Below are 17,485 nucleotides of genomic sequence, written 5' to 3'. Positions count from 1 at the left end.
ATGTAGTTATTTTTTTTGTTTGGTAGCTACTGGCGAGTTTGGGAATGTAAAAATGTAACGCCAGTAGCCCGTAAATTCATTAATCTCGATCTAGTCTGTTTTAGTTCATTTTAAATTTCCAATAACATAATGGTCGAATTTCGACCATTCATCGAATATTCATAAATTTCGATGTCCAAATCAAAGATGAAATAATCCTGTAATACCCACGTAATTCAAATGTTTCATGTATACGTACATAGTATGTATATTATGTAAATAATACTATATTTATGTATATAGAAATCATTGTTATTATGTTTATTTAAACAATTCTAACTCTGACGTCATAAAATATTTCAAATAAGTGTACTGACGTACAATAAGCAGACTAGTAATCCGACTACAATAAATTTCTGGGATAAGCAAATAAACTGAACAGCCAAAAGTTTATACCTAAGTAAAATATTTCTTCTTAACATGATATGCAATTTCGTTTGGAATTTCTAACAAACTTCGTTAAAACATTTTCAAACTTATTTAATTATATTTGACGTCTACTAAATGTTTTATTAAAAACTAAAAATTATACCGCTATTTATCATTGTCAATCATATCGGCGTTGTAATTAATAAGATCGCGACTGTACTGGGTATTGTCGCTTGAATCACGAGAGAGTGACATTAATACGTTTTAAATCCAAGGTCATGACGTTTGTGATAGTGGGTATGAATTTAAATTTGAAGAGGTTGTAACTTTGCGAGAGAGTAGCGTCTACGCTGACAAAAGGCTTTTAAAAGCACTTTTGAATCGTCATTTAGCAGAACTATAATTAAAGTAAAACTATCACCTCAGTATAATAGTTAAAGTTTTCAAACAAACCTAGACATTGATTTCAGCATTTGTGCTTGCAATCAATTATAATAATTAGTTAATTAAAGTAAACAATCATTTTTATTATTATAGAATTAAAATTAATTAAATTATGTTTCATAGAATTCCACTTTAAAAAAAATATTGGTAAAATTTAAGGATAGAAGTAAATATTTTAGGTGGATTTCAACTCCAACTTTTGTTAAGGTGGTAGTTAGGCTATGGGCACTTTATGGTACCACTAACATTTTATGTTCCTTATGCCCGTAATAATACTGGCTGACCAGAGTAACTCAAACTTATCTTATTTGGCAGTTGGTAAACAGCTGATCACGCTTGCACAAGCTCATTAGTAAACATTAATGTCACATATTATTCTACAAAATAATAGTTGTGAAATATGCTTGTTTTCAAGTAAACTTTGTATGAAATTCCGTTTTACGCATCGATGCATTTATGTATGATACAGCTGCACATTATATTATTATAAAGTGAAAAGTTCTCTTTGTGTCGTCACAATCATGAGCTTTAATAATATTGCAATTGAAATATATCGAAATAATAACATACAATAACTTGGCCTATGGCTACGTTGTCAGGAACATCTGGAGAAGAAATCATATAAACATCGTATCTTAAGCATGTATTTTCTATTTATAAGTTACTTATGTATACAATAATATTTTATAGCAAAAGATTATGAAATTCAGATCAGGTTAAGAAATAAAATAACGATACAATCACAAATATAATTTGGATGGCAGGTAGAAAGAGTTGCTTTAAATTAAAATTCCGTTTAAAAACTGTGGTTATATTAATCCCATATTTTTTTTTTGTAAAAAAAAGAGGCAAGTGTCTCTTTATATAGCCACTTGGAAATATATTTTGGTGTATTCAAAACATTTTATAATATGGATAAAAATCAAGGAAAACTTCTGATTACTTTTGAAGATGTTTGGTCTTAATGTCAAAACGAAGCCAGGTAGTTTCGATAAAGTTTCCGTTAAAACATGACCGGTAGGTACCGCCCACTCAACAGATGTTCTACAACCACACAAAAATACTAAGTATTATGTGTGATATGTTCCCGTTTGAGGTGAGAGTGAGCAGTATAAATATAGGAAAAAGGGGCATCATACCTTAGATGCTAAGGTTCGTGGCGTATTGGCGATGTAAGGAATGGTTAATATTTCGTACAGCGCTAATATGTGAACACTTTGAGGCATTTCCGTCTTCTGATCTGTTACATAAAAAGAAATACTTTATTTTAATACATTTTTATCCATTGACCAGATTCGCTTGTGAACCATTCTATTCTTTACAGCACTCTGTAGACTGTATACATATTAATGAATAATATTTTTCGTGGTGAATACTAATTTCTTCATTATAAGTAGCGTTATGGCTATTGACTAACTCGGAAACAGTTCTTGTTATTGATGTTGATGTTGCTTGAGCATTCAAACGATGCTTGAATTTTCTTTTTAAATTTATAACTCTTCCTCTGATTACTTTAAGCTTAAGTCAAATACCTCGACCAACTTCTATAAGTTAAATAAAAGCATTTTTACTTAAGCTTGGAGTTCCAAGAGGATCAATGCTAGGTCCTCTTTTATTTTTATTATACATAAATGATCTCAATTTTATTTTATTTACTTTTTTTATACCGATATTTTCATTATGCCACCATTAATTTTGACGATATAAATATTGTAAACAAAATATTATATGCATCTAATAAAAAAAATAAAGGTCACAATTTTTGCATAAAAATAGATTATCCTACTCTACAAAGTTCATCATTAATTTTTACATGCTTGTCGATATTGCTTAAAAAGATAAGTTTCTAATTAAGTTATTACCCTCTAGTAAATATTTACTCCCACGTACCTGATATTTAAGTTCTCATTTTAATATAAATCTAATGACAAAGTACTTCTACGGTAAAATATATTCTTAATATTTTAGTATTTATGTTTCAATATAGAACTTATACCGTAGTATGATGAAAAGACAGTAAGGAAATTATAATATTATAAACTACTTCAAAATATTAAAAAAAAAAAACAATATACTTATTCTGTTCGACAATACTAGATAGTTTTATAAATATCATTTCAAATGCATACTGGCGTAGGTAGTATAAATTCTGTTTTAGTAAAATAATTCCACAGTCCACCGCTGCCTGGACAGTTTAAATTCCGGCTATATCCGGATTTCACTTGATAGAGTGTATTTTGTTGTCCTTTTTTCTTCTAAACAAATAGTTGGTCCATTCAAATTATCACTGGCTTATACGAGTTTATTTATATACAGAATGTAGGATACTGACATTGTATTAAACTTTTTATTAAGATTCCCTTAAAATATGACTAATAAATATATTGACAATACAAAGATTAATTAAGAAATACTTTCAGTGAAACACATACATACTCTTATATTTGGATAAATTTACCTTATATTACAAATTCTTATAGATAATTATGTATATTATGGGTTTAATATAAGAAGTTAAATCTTAAAAATAATAATATAAATTTGAAGTTTCGTTTAATAATAAAGTACAATAAAAAATTGTAAAATAAAAATTTAATGTATTAAGATTATGGCTTAAAAATTTCAGAAAATGCCAAACACGTTATCATTTATATACTTAGGCACGGCACATTCTGCTACACCGATTTCGTAGCACCTAACGATTGAAGATTAACGCTTTTAGAATTTTTAGTATGGATTTTAAACGTACGTTGTAAGTGCTTTCTGAGACATGATAGTAACTTCAAATGTCCAAACTTTTGGTTACTACTGCGAATTTCAGAAAGGAAACATGTCTGAAAAGATATCAGTGGAATCCTTCATAATGGTTTGAAAAACACCGGGTTGGGTGAGGAAAGTTTTAAACGGAGGTAAGTTACCATTAGACTAATGAGACGAGTCAATTATAAAATTGATATACACCCAAACTACATACAAACACCACACAGACAAATTTCTCAAGATAGTTGGGGAATTGCACGAACTAAAAACATCATAATACTTTCAATTTATTTTTAATAGCGCAATGGTTTAAGGGCCGATCCTGAACCCTTGAGCTATTGTCGTCCCCATCCTTAAGACAAGCTTATATGGAGGGGTAAATAGGAATATTAGTAATTCCTTATAACGGGGCATTGCTACTCATCTTTAAAAAAAACTGTTACACACACTTTAGATATTATACAATTTTCTTGTTGGATACCAAATCTCTCATCGCCTTTATTGCTATGTGTGTCACCGACGTTAATTTGGTGTATTTTATTGTTAATTAATATAAATAAATCATATTTGAATATAAGCTAATAAGAATCGCAATATATCTTTATAGTGAAAAAGATTTAATCTGATGCCGTAATGAATAAAAGTCTGTTGAATTTCCCTTTATGTTAAAGATCTAATAAATCTCTCGGCCTCGGATCTGCGCCTAAATTACTTTATCCAGATAGTTCTCTGGGTAAAATCAGGTAAAAGCGAAAACATACTGACCTTTAAAATATTTTACTCAACAAAATTAATAACGTTGAATTGTTTTTTTAACCGTTTTTTTCCCAACTCTGAACTAAATGCGTTACAAAAATATTTTGAGCGTCATTAAATCGCATGTGACTTTCATAACGTTGAGGGATCCTTATAATAGAGTTTACATGGCTGTATTAACTTTTAAAAAACAACAATAATAATTGATACGAATATATTAAACGTTCAACGTTAAACGGTTAAAAGATGGCCTAATTTTCTACATATTCTTTATTAGAACTATATTTTGTTTCGCCTGCCACTAGAACTGGTGCATCCTATAGTAAATAGTTTACCAATAAGGTCGTTCGTTCACTCTTTAACGGTTCTAATACGTGATATTAAAACTTCATGACCAATCTCCGTTTCCAGAGTAGTTGTACAAGGGCTGAAAGATTATCTCATTGGTATATTCGAATTCTTGGTCAAGTGATATTACGTAAAACGTGTAACAATGATAGCGACGTTAGGTGCCTACGCATATGTAATGGGCGCGTAGAATTTGAGGAGAACCCAAACTTAGGTGTTAACAAATCTTACCTTCTTGGCGACCCCTTCACTTGGCAAGTCACACTAAGTTCACCTTGGCGAATTATAGTTGTATGACATGTCAAGGTCAACTCGAGGTTATCATTATTCAATTATTAAAACGTTATTGTTAGTTGTTACTTGTAAATAGTTAGTTATTTTCGATATCAAAGTATATTTGATATCAAATTTAATTGTGGCAATTAGCTTTCAATTCCATTTTATTCATACATCAGAATGTATTTTACTTCCACTATATACAATAAAATCGTTCCGACGCCGCTATTTTTTCAAGTAAAATGGTCAATGAAAGAAATATTCGCCAGAAACCATTGGAACGGAGAAAAATAACGAAATAAAACGGTTATTTCGTTATTTTTCTCCTACCCACAACAACGTTGTTACAACTTAAACCATAAGCGAGATATCACAAATTTAACAAATTTGCACAGCATAACTCCAACCCTTTTAATTAAAACGACAATAGCGTTACTTAACATAGTTATTTATAGTTCGTTGTTTATTTCAAAGCTCTCATTTAATTTGAGAGGAGCAAGAGTAAGAGATTAATTACGCGAGTGCTTTGTTATTTGCATGCTCAGTTCAGTGAATTATATAACTGTAATTATTTTAGGGCTAAGATAGCTTAGTGGATTTAAAACTTATTATAAGATAAGTAAGATGCTAATTAAAAATACTAACTAGTACTTTATTCAAATAATTTAAATTCTTAATTAAATATCTGTTCTGATCCTGTTGAAGATAGCTACTATATGTGAGTAGTTTATTTGTGTTTTTAATTAATTCCGCTTTCGGCGTTTTCTTGCGATTGCTTGCAAAGCATGTGTCAGAAAAATGTTGGAAACATTATGGGTGTGGAATAAACTCCACAACTTCCCTTAATAAGGAGGAGAGCCTTTTGGCCAACGGTCGGCCATTTATAAGTTGTCACTACACATTTCGACTTTGAGCTGAGATTTAAATCACGACCCGTTTTTGAGATTTCGGTGTAGAGTATTAATGTTCTTTTTTTTTTAAATCTATGATTATTGAATTTAATACTTATTATTTTCGGCTTTAATTGTATGCGTTTGTTAGTGAATATTTAAGCGCTGAATTATTTCCTGCTATTTCTTAGTCATTTCTATTTTATGCAAAAGCGAAAGACACACATATTTAAAGTAGAATACACAAACAGTTACGCTTAAAATAAATAATTCTAAACAGTGATTAAAGGTCATATAAATTTGGAAATTAACACCTTTCACTGAATTAATTTTATCATGTTTAGGGTTGAAAATAAAAGCGATTAAAAAACGCGAGAGCGTACTAGTTTGTGAGTGATAGGTTGAGGAGATAAGTTTAATACAACTTATGGGATTTTAGAAGCTTTTACTAATTTCTATTTTTGTGGTCACTAAATTATCGTGCATTGGTGATGCTCGTGCTTAAAATATGTCTTAGTGTGCGTATTTCACGCACACTAATGTCATCACAAAGACAGCAAAAAATACAATTTAGGATATATTTGTTAAAAACGCCAATAATTTAAAGTGGAGGTGCGCGATCGCGAGATCTGTAGCTTAAACGGCCCCTTATCTTGAGATTCCATTTTCGAATATCGGTTCGAATCAGTAAAATTAGGTATTTGCGTAAACGAATTGTATAAGTAGTCTGATGTTAAAAAGTAGATATATAGATCTATGTATTGTATATATCTAACTATATAAAATAACATGTCCTGACTGACTGATTCATCATCGCCGACCGTAAACTGTTATACTGTAAAAGTTAGGGGCATGAAATTTTGTTAGTAGGACCATTTTATTGAGTATATACCCAGTGAGGAAGGTATTTTGGAAATTCTACCGCCGAAGGGGGCGAAATAGGGGTTTGTATGGAAGTTGTTGAAAGTTTGTATGGAATTCCGTCATTTTTTAAGTAAAAAAAATTAAACTTTATTCTTTAGATAATGCTTAAAAATGAGTAGATACCTATTTCTGTATATTCTACCCCTTAGAGGGTGGAATAAGGAATGTGAGTGGTGAGTAAGCGAGGTGAGTAAGGTGAGTGGATATAGCTTACGAAAGTCGAACCATAAATGTGGTATACAAAAATATCTTAAATTTACGGAATATTATAAATTATTCTGTAATATAATCAATTACCACGCAAGCAAAGCCGCGGGCAATAGCTAGTATATATATAAAAGCGAAATACCACTCACTAATTGATCACGAAAACTCAGAAACAATAACACCTAAAAATTGGAAATTTGGCAGGTAGGTTCCTTATAAGGTGAAGTTATCCGCTAAGAATGGATTTTAGGAAACTCCATCCCAAGGGGGTAATTTGTGTTTAGTAAGTTTCGCGCGAATAAAGCCGCAGTTTCAGCTAGGTATTTTTCAGGTTTTGCGCAGTAGTCGTCCTTTAGTCCGGTATGATCGATGGAAGAACAGTTACAGTACCATCCATCCAACCCATATTCTACCGTCAAAGTATTAAGTAATCATTATTGTTGTATTTTGAAGGGAGAGTCAACCAGTGTAAATACAAGCAAATTAATTAGAAAAATACAAAGGGTTATAATATATTAGTTCCCAAGACAGTAGCGTATTATAACCGGGGTATTTTTCCTACGGCGACAATGACTGGAAGTGATGGTGACCACTTCTCATCAGGTAGCCCATTTTCTCTTCTATCTATTATATAAACAACTATCAACAATAATGCTTGAATGAAATTACTATTTCAGAAAGGCTCTTGAATATATTTTAGTATCATGTTGTGTGTATAGTATATTCAACGTTGCATTTCTTGTTTGATTTCAATGGTACGATCGTACATCGTTGAATCGAGGAACTACTACGCAAGTGTCAACAACAAACGAAGAAAGTTCCAACGAAGTCGGATGAATTTTCGGTTAAAGAACATAATTTCACATACATATTATAACTAGTTGAACCCAAGGCTTTAGCTGCGCAAAATTATTAAACTTCACCTATAGCACAGAAACCATCACCCACATTTTACTCCCTCGAGAGGTATTTTTACCTGTGACCTACCTCGGGGCTCAAAATTTCTCCTCACCAAATTTCATCAAAATCGGTACAGCCGTTTAAGGGTGAAGAGGTAACAGACAGAGTTACTTTCGCACTTGTAGTTTTAGTATTTGAAAAAATATTATGACTTCGTAAATAAAAACGTTATCATAAAACAAATCAAATTTATCAATTTCATTATCAATCACACAACGATATGTATGTATTATTATCAAAGATAATGAAAAATGGAACCACCATCAATCTATTATAATGTTATGGAATTTTACGCTTATCTTTCAAAAGCTTAGCATATATACATTTGGATTAATAATTCTAGTGATCATTATTTTAAAGGAACTAGGTATACCTAATTTCAAGGAATTATTAAAATATCCTTACCCGTATATATTCTTAATTTATTGCCAAATAACAGTACTCAGTATTGTTGTATTCCGATTTGAAGGATGTGTGAGCCTGTGTACCTACAGGCACAAGGGCCATAATTTTAGTTCCCAAGATCGGTAGCAGATTGGCGATGTAAAGAATGGTTAATACTTCCCACAGCGCCATTGTCTACCAGGGGTGGTGACCCCTACCACCACCACACATACCACCAGGTGGTCTATTTGATCGTCTGCCTATCATACAAAAACCCTATTGAGTAAAATGTATGAGGATATAGCTATGTTTATTTTATTATTATCTAGTATAAATATTTTTATATTATAGTTTTTATCTCCTCTCTTTATCTACTTCTGCATTTACCTGTTTCCGTTCTAAGTTCTTCTATCACCAAAGGTTGTCTGTGAGAGATCGCTATAAGCGATAAGACCCCCTTTGCACATAATTTATTTAATGTTTTGTGTTTATATTATGTATTAATGTGTTGTGCAATAAAGTATTTTAAATAAATAAAAATCTTGTGTTAGGAATGGATATAGCAATTATCAAAGTATCAGACGAATATTCAAAAGACATATTTACAGGCTGAGTTGAATATTCGGCTTAATTAGACTCATACAAGTTCTCTCTCAATGTTCAGCTTTATAGGCTTCGAAATCCCAAATTGGTTAAGATAATCTTTACATGAAAAAGATATAATGCCTTTTTGACTCAGACGACTTTGATGACGCAATATTAACAATGTCTCATTGAAGTTATTCAAAATTTCAATGAAGATTAATTATTCATTTATTTTATTTTAGAGAAGTACGCACGTGCATTCTAACTAACTAAACTTCATTCGACTCATGTAGGCTTCCTCACGATGGTTTCACTTCATCGAGAACAAGGTTCAGTATAAACATTAATTAGGCACATTAAAACTCAATGTGATGATGATAATATCAAGATTTGAACTCGAAGCCTTCGGCTAATATTCATAGTTCAAGCAATAGGTTCATTGCGGCCTCTTTAGTATTAAGCAGCAACCTAATTGATTAGAGGACATACAGATGAACTTGCAAAGCTTTTTTTTATGATATCGGTAGGCGGACGAGTAAATGGACCCCCTGATGGTAAGTGGTCACTACCGCCCATATTAACCATTTCTTACATCATCAATGCGCCACCAACCTTGGGAACTAAGATGTTACGTCCTTTGTGCCTGTAGTTACACTGGCTCACTCACCCTTCAAACCGGAACACAACAATAGTGAGTATTGTTGTTTGGCGGTAGAATATTTGATGTGTGTGTGGTACCTACCCAGACGGGCTTGCACAAACCCCTACCACCAAGTGAATATGCCATATGTATTGACAGTTGAATGTCATGTTCAATTGCAAGCAGTTACAACCACATAAATTGTCAAGTATTAATAGGCTTAGAACTATTTATAATAATTTGCCGTAATAAGTCAATGTCTGTGCAGGGTAAGCAGAATATGATAGATCAAGACATTAGTACTTTGCAGAATTAATTAATCTAGATAACATTATTATATACAAGGGTTCCACTTAGTTGAATCTGATAATCCATAACGATCGAGAAAGAAAATGAAGGCAATAAATAAGTCACTCTTGTCTTATGGTAAGGGAAGATTTACACCGAGGAAGCCGATATAATCTTATTTTGTGGTAGCTCGGGAAATTTTAAAAATAAAAATATACTACCCGGATTAAATTAAATTGGCGTCACCGGACGAACCAGTATGAAGTTGGTTAAAAAAATATTTATAAATAAATATGTCACAGTATTCCCAAAAGATAAGGAATATATCCACTATTCACTTAAATAATACTGAATATATGTTTTCACGCAATAATGATTATTAAGGTGAGTATACCGCGTGCTCATGGTGAGCCGTGATGGCCCAGTGGTTAGAACTCGTGCATCTTAACCGATGATTTCGGGTTCAAGACCAGGCAGGCACCACTGAATTTTCATGTGCTTAATTTGTGTTTAAATTTCACCTCGTTCTCGGCGGTGAAGAAAAACATCGTGAGGAAACCTGCATGTGTCTAATTTTGCCACATGTGTATTACACCAATCCTCATTGGCGCATTGGAAAATGCTCCAAACCTTCTCTTCAAATTGAGAGGAGGCCTTAGCCCAGCAGTAGGAAATTTACAGGCTGCTAATGTAATGTATGTAAAGCATAAGCGTTAATGTACAGTCGGGGTAAGAAAAGGTTTGTCACCTTAATTTCTATTTTCGTGTGCTCAGTATGAGCGATAATCTGCTTTACCGATCGAGTATGACATATTGCATCGTAATGTACACTATTTTGAACCTAGTTATCATACTATGTTACTTTAATTTTATGTGCAGTTTTCTGTTTAATGCTTTAGTTTAAAAATGTACTAAGAGTTTACGACTTGATAAAGGAATGAATTTGAAAACTGACGAAAGTTTCCTTACTCTGACTGTACATATATAATGAAAATAAAAATCCAATCTAATATTTTAATTGTGTATATATTTTTAGGATTATAATTTGGCGTGTGTGACTAAAACCGTTAGGCTATTCAGTAACAAGACACTCGAAACACATCTGTTTAGAGTGTCTTGTTGTAACAAGTTCTGTGGTGACAGAAAGAGATATACGTCATTGACATATTAATTATAAAATTTATAGGACACACGTTTCAAAACGGCGTAACATTGAAGTCCGACAAAAGTCGAGTGAGATACGAAGTGATTGCTTACAGAATCGCACTGCAGATACTGAATTCTTAAAACAAAGAAAGGGAAGTACATAAATACAGATACAAGTTTTCAAAGAATTACTAATATTCTCATTTCCACAATTAACCAAGACATCAGGATCATTTCTATGTTTATATTTATAGCCATGTTTATAGCCATGCCGGCTAAGCGGATAGCAATATCTATTTGAATTGAAATTTTCCACTTCTCAACTTCTCCGCTTTGATTTATTTCACTTCAATGAGCGTATTGATTTCATGTATTCAATTAATTAAATTCAAATAAAAAACTATTCATTAATTAATATATAAGTCGTAAACGTGCCATTGGAACGTCATTTGAACGCTAGCGCCGTCTGTCGGCGCTCGACGGAGTCGATTATTCACCGGCTGAGCGCCGCACTCCACACTTCTCGAGCAGCAACCGGCTAATGCGGTCGAATATTGAAACCAACGGGCGTTCCTAAGCTAAGCGATTGAATCATAAACGAGTACATTAATGTTTCGTTGCTCCAAAATTGACCCATCGACGCCCACTGCTTAGAAGTTAGTAACTATGGACCGTACTGATGAAACTGAGGCTCATCTACCGTCACATATATAACAAAATAAAAATACAGTACACACTTCAAACTGCAAGATTTCGGGCTGTCACGGTTTGCTAGTTCTCAAAGTTATTAGTTATTTAGTTTATATTATAAATATAAAGGAAGCGAAAATTAAAAATTCATGGACGCGCAAATCTATAGAGAAAGATAAAACTTTTATGATGAAATGTTACAGTTTAAGGAGTGAAATTTGATTTTGAATACTCTAATGCGAAACACACACGTCGTCACCGCTTGGCCTGCCCTCTCTACTGCCATGTTGTATCTGCTTATATACATATATTTTATTTATTTACAAATATATGGACATATTTCGCTATTGATATTACCTATAGATAAAAATATATCTAATAATCTATTAACGCAACGCTTTTTGGCAAGTTGTTTAAGTTAGTTTGCTAATTCAAGTTATTTCATTATCGATATTTTACCTCTGACACCACTCTGGTACCACAATATGCGTGTGGGTAGAGTTGTGGTGCTACTATATCAATAAGCGTCAGGCTCATAACATTAATTATTTGCATATATTTTATTTAATATATGTTTAAATACGTAACATAAAGTATATATAAACCGGTACGTAAAATGTAATAAAAATACATATCATAAAATTGGAGTGTCTGGTTCTAATATTAAAATAACCGCTTTTTGATAAATGCATGTATACGATAAATATACCAATATAACATTTTTTACAATTTATGTCTGTCTGTCTGTTTGGAATGGCTGGACCGATTTTGACGGGACTTTCACTGGCAGATAGCTGATGTAATAAGGAGTAACTTAGGCTTTTGTTATAGTTATATATAAAATAACAATAAAGTCACGCTGCAATGTCCAAATACTATCCAGTACAGACGATACAGCGCGCAGACGAAACTTCGGGTGCCTCCCACCAACGACTTTATTTATAATTTAAAAGTTTTTAACGACAGAATTAATAAGTTATAGAAAAATCTGAGAACTGAACAATAACGTTAAATCAAACGCGCACGAAGTCGCGGGCACAGCTAGTACCTAATACAAATAAACGTATTCTGAAATTTAAATAATGATTCGAACGAGTTCTTTCAGATGAATTGCGATATGGTTAAAATGTTTTTTTTTTTTAAATAAATAAATTCAGTGAGTTGTGATTAATTTTTTCTGCCAATAATGGAATACTACTTGAATACGCTTCAAATTCGAGGTTTAAAACATATAAAAAAAACTTTAATTCAAATGTCTTAAAACCGGAGTAAATCCCCCGTAATATTGAGCTAAATCCTGCTCTACTTTTAAGGAGCTTATTATATTAATTTACTCTACTGCAGGTTTCATCTGTAGTAGATTTTCATCCGAAAAAATAGATTTCCGCATGATGGCAATAGCAATGGATGGAAAGGCAAAACCTTTACCGAACTTGAAATATATTATAAGTTCAAATAAGCACATGAAAATTAAGTTATCTATCATTATATTATTTTATAATTTTAGCAAAGCATATGCACTAATGTACTTGGTGGTAGCGCTTTCTTTTGAGCCCATTTGGGTAGGTACCACCTACTCATCATATATTTTACTACCGAGCAGCTACACTTTGTATTGTTTGTATTGTTGTGATCCGGTTTGAAAGGTGAGTGAGCCAGTGTAACTACAGGTACAAGGGACATAATAACTTAGTTTCCAAGATTAGTGGCATATTTGAGATGTAAGGAATGATTACAATTTCTTACGGCACCAATGTCTATTGGCGGTGGTCACCACTTACCATCAGGTTCACCATGTCCACCGTTTGCCCGACCGTCTACGTATTTCATATAAAAATAAGTTTTAATAGTTAAACCTACAAAATGTCTACATAGTCATAAAATAGTATGCTCGCCTTTAAGTTGTACAAATAAAGACATTATTTCACGTTATTTCAGTAATTTATTTGATTAGAATTATTCAATAAAATAAATGAACAACCACGTTTTCTAAATTTTGTGCCATCTAGGCTTTATTTAAAATATAAAATCCTACTAAAATAACTAGATAATTTATTTTATAAGTCAATATATCGACTACAATGATATGAACTCATTTTAGTCTCAGGTAAATATATAATCAGGAATTTTGATTTTGTTTTAAAGAATGACATGTTTTATACATATGGTTGGTGTTAGAGAACACTATTTCAGCAAATAAGAAACAATTTTAATATTTATACTTGTAATCGATTACTGCTAGTACGCCGAAAATAATTTATTGACGTTTATTTAATTATTAATATTTTTTTCTGATTCTCATATTAAGAAGAGTTAGTTACTGAAGTGACGATCTTCGTGGTCGAGTAGTGTGTACACCGTTTTTCATGAGTACGCCACTCCGAGGTCCCAGGTTCGATTCCCGGCCGAGACGACTTAGAAAAAGTTCATTCGTTTTCTATGTTGTCTTGGGTCTGGGTGTATGTGGTACCGTCGTTACTTCTGATTTTCCATAACACAAGTGCTTTAGCTACTTACATTGGGATCAGAGTAATGTATGTGATGTTGTCCAATATTTATTATTATTATATTATTATTATTGAAGTCCTTTGTGAAAGAATAAGGTTTCGATTTGCGTTGTGTTGTTTGTGTGTGTAGGGTTTTATAATGAGGATGATGATGATTACGTTAGTGTGTAAATGTGTATGTATCTAAAAGATTTTTTTTTATTTCGACTTATAATACTGACGGATCAATTACGCAATGTCTGTTTATGCTATGTTCGTCGCTTCTGTCGTCCGACTTCTCCTATTAAGAAATTTTAGCAGTTGACAAGTAAGCTTTCATACAATTTGATTTTTAATTATTTCTATTACTTTCATTTAAGTTTTTATAGTCCATAGTATTTTTTTAAGTCTTCTGTTGGTCAGCAGTCCCAGCCTAAAAAACCTTATATATTTGAAATTCGAGATATTTGTAATAAAAAAGGGAATTCTGAGAAATAAAAAAGTGAAAAAAGTACTAAAGTGGACTTATATATAACTATATTTTATTGTTCATTGAAGCCTGTATTGTACACTATTATGTCATAATATTAAGAATGTAAACTAAACTAACACATCTGAAAAAAAAACAAAAAAGGATAATAAACCTTCTATGCATATTTTAAATATAAATAAATAACTGTGTAATCTTATTTGTATAAAAATGTGTTCAGATTTCTGTGTAGCATTACGCACTACATAGGCATATTAACATAGAAATCGATATCAATATAAAAAAATAAGCAAAACAATAACATATATCAATATATACACACATAATAAAATTGAACCTGTTGTAATAGTTTCGCGTGGAAGTTAAAATACCTTAATCAACTTTGTCTACCAAACTGTAAATGTATCAAACTATACACACGTGTAACTACGATTTTCAATTTATACATAATAAAAATAAATATGTGAGATCTTTCATTAATTTATTTCACTGATCAGTATGTTGTGTGTAACTTGGAAATTAATTTCAAGCCAGTTCCATCCAAAGATTGAGCTAAAATTTTGCACTCATTTTTTATGTTGGTGACAGTACAAATAGGTTTTATATAAATATTTTTAATTTATTATTTGGACTTATAATTAATACTCCAGCTTTAATATCTCCGTGGAAAATTTCTGTGCCCGTTTACAGCACAAGCTATTAATACATTCAATTTGAAAAAAATACAATTGCTATCTTTTTTTTTTGGAAAAATGCTAAAAGCTGATTTTTTGTGTTTAAATTTACACAAACTCCATAGTAATAATAGTTTAGCTGATGATTGATATTTAATAGAAATAAATGCAAAAATAACTATTAAAATAACAAGGTAAGCATTATATAAGCAATATAATCTTTGCCGGTTTCCAAGAAATAAATTTTAAAAATACATACATCTTATTACACAATTAGTCTCCCGCGAACTACCCGGGAACTTACATAAGTTTAATGAAAATTTAATAACAAGAATTAACTTCATTTTAAAAATTTTAAAGCATAGTATTTATGTTAGTAAAAAAAATCTAAGTGCAGCATTTCAAAGTTAGTTTTTAATTAAAACTGAATTAAACAAGAAGCGGAAATAATATCTCTCTTATCTTTAAATGTATAAAATAAGATAAAAATAAAAAGTTGTTCAACTAGACAGTAGGGATAGAGATACTCGCATACACATATATAAACTCTTTTTCGTATTTCATGAAACTACAATAAATTTCAAGAGAAAAAAATATTTTTACATGTTTAATGAGATGTATTGTAAAGTTTTTCATAGGTAAAATATTTTCAAATTGTTCATTCGGAATTATTTATCACCAGAAATTCTATTTTACGTCTAAAAATCAGACATATATTTTTTTTAAACTTTTCAATTTGAAATAATTCACTGTGAAGAAAGTCAGGCACGTGATATATATATATATATTTAATTTACGTATAAATCCATGTTTATTCTGAAAAAAATATACACATTTTTTCTAAGCTATACCTTAATATTAAAAATAAATTATCTACTACTTACGATTTATGGTTCCAGTTACATTCACAAAAGAACCCGATTTTTTAATTCGAACCTATTTAAAAAAATCGGATCTAAAAAGTTTCAATTAGTTCACAAATCACACAAAGTTCAAAATACACTGAATCGAACACTATTTAAAGCATAAACAGGCATAAATTAAAAAAAGTTAATGTCACAAAATAGTTTCAATCGTATTTCGAAAATGGAATGCGTTTTCCGCGGATCGCTCAGACGTCAGACGGCGCCCGCCCTATGCTGACGGTAGCTCGCTTTCGACTGTTCTTGAACGCCGCTTCTTCATCCGCGGTTTCAAAACACTGGTATAATTTAGTGTTAACGAGGCGGGAAAATCTAGTCTGCATTGTAGATACTTCATTCGTTTTCTTCTGTAATGATACTTAAAAGCTGTAACGGTACTTCAAAGATCTATTGTAATTCGTAAATTTGTGTATAAAAAGCGTTGTTATTAAATATCGTATATTGTACGCACTTTTAATCTTTTATTTTAAAAAGTTTGCCATCACATTAAGATTTTTTTAAACTAATAACATTCTTAATGTATTCGAAATTCAATTTTTGCGGGGATTAATTTGTATTGGTATTTGGACCGTTATAATATTTGACAAATACATGAGTACTTTTTTATCGAATAAATTCAAACAATTTAGATTTATTATTTTTATTTTTAGCAATATTTTGTCACTTATATTGAATTATTAATAACGATAAGTATAATTATAGTAAAAAATAAAAGTTATACATTTAAAGCCTATATATTTAAAAAAATAAATGAATTAACTTTAAAACTAAGATAGCGCATTGGTTGAAACGGGTATCAAAAACAAATATATCAAACCGGTGCAATAGCCATTGCATTTTCATGTGCTTAATTTGTGTTAATAATTAATCTTTTGCTCGCCAGTGAACAAATATATCAAACTGGTGTAATGACCATTGAGTTTTCATGTGTGTGTGTTAATAATTAATCTTTTGATCGCCAGTGAAGAAAATAATCGTGAGGCAATTAGTATGTATAAGTTGAAAATCTGACACAAATGTATCCGTCAATCCGTGTTGGGAAAACTTCCAAAATGTTTGCTCAATGGGAGACGAGGCGAGACGAGATATTACAGTGTGCGTCTACCGTTCTCCATTGGGAGATTTCCAAATGGAGGATTATGTTTTTTTTTTTATTACAGATATGCGAACGAGCAAATGGGTTACCTGATGGTAAGTGGATACCAT

The 17,485-nt window shown here is 31.4% G+C and overlaps 1 protein-coding gene across 1 annotated transcript in view; it reads right to left on the bottom strand.

Annotated features, from left to right (window-relative positions):
• The window catches only part of LOC125069841 (neuropeptide CCHamide-1 receptor), a 216,599-nt gene extending 200,228 nt beyond the window's left edge, over positions 1–16,371 (bottom strand). Inside the window, exon 1 of the mRNA XM_047679433.1 lies at positions 16,241–16,371. The gene's annotated coding sequence lies outside the window, so the exon portion shown is untranslated. The remainder of the gene's footprint in view (positions 1–16,240) is intronic.
• Positions 16,372–17,485: the final 1,114 nt, after the last annotated feature.

The sequence above is a fragment of the Vanessa atalanta genome, chromosome 16, assembly GCF_905147765.1.
Source record: "Vanessa atalanta chromosome 16, ilVanAtal1.2, whole genome shotgun sequence".
In the NCBI taxonomy this organism is placed as follows: domain Eukaryota; kingdom Metazoa; phylum Arthropoda; class Insecta; order Lepidoptera; family Nymphalidae; genus Vanessa; species Vanessa atalanta.
Note: the sequence above shows the minus strand (reverse complement) of the source record. Positions and strands in the feature narration are given on the sequence as shown.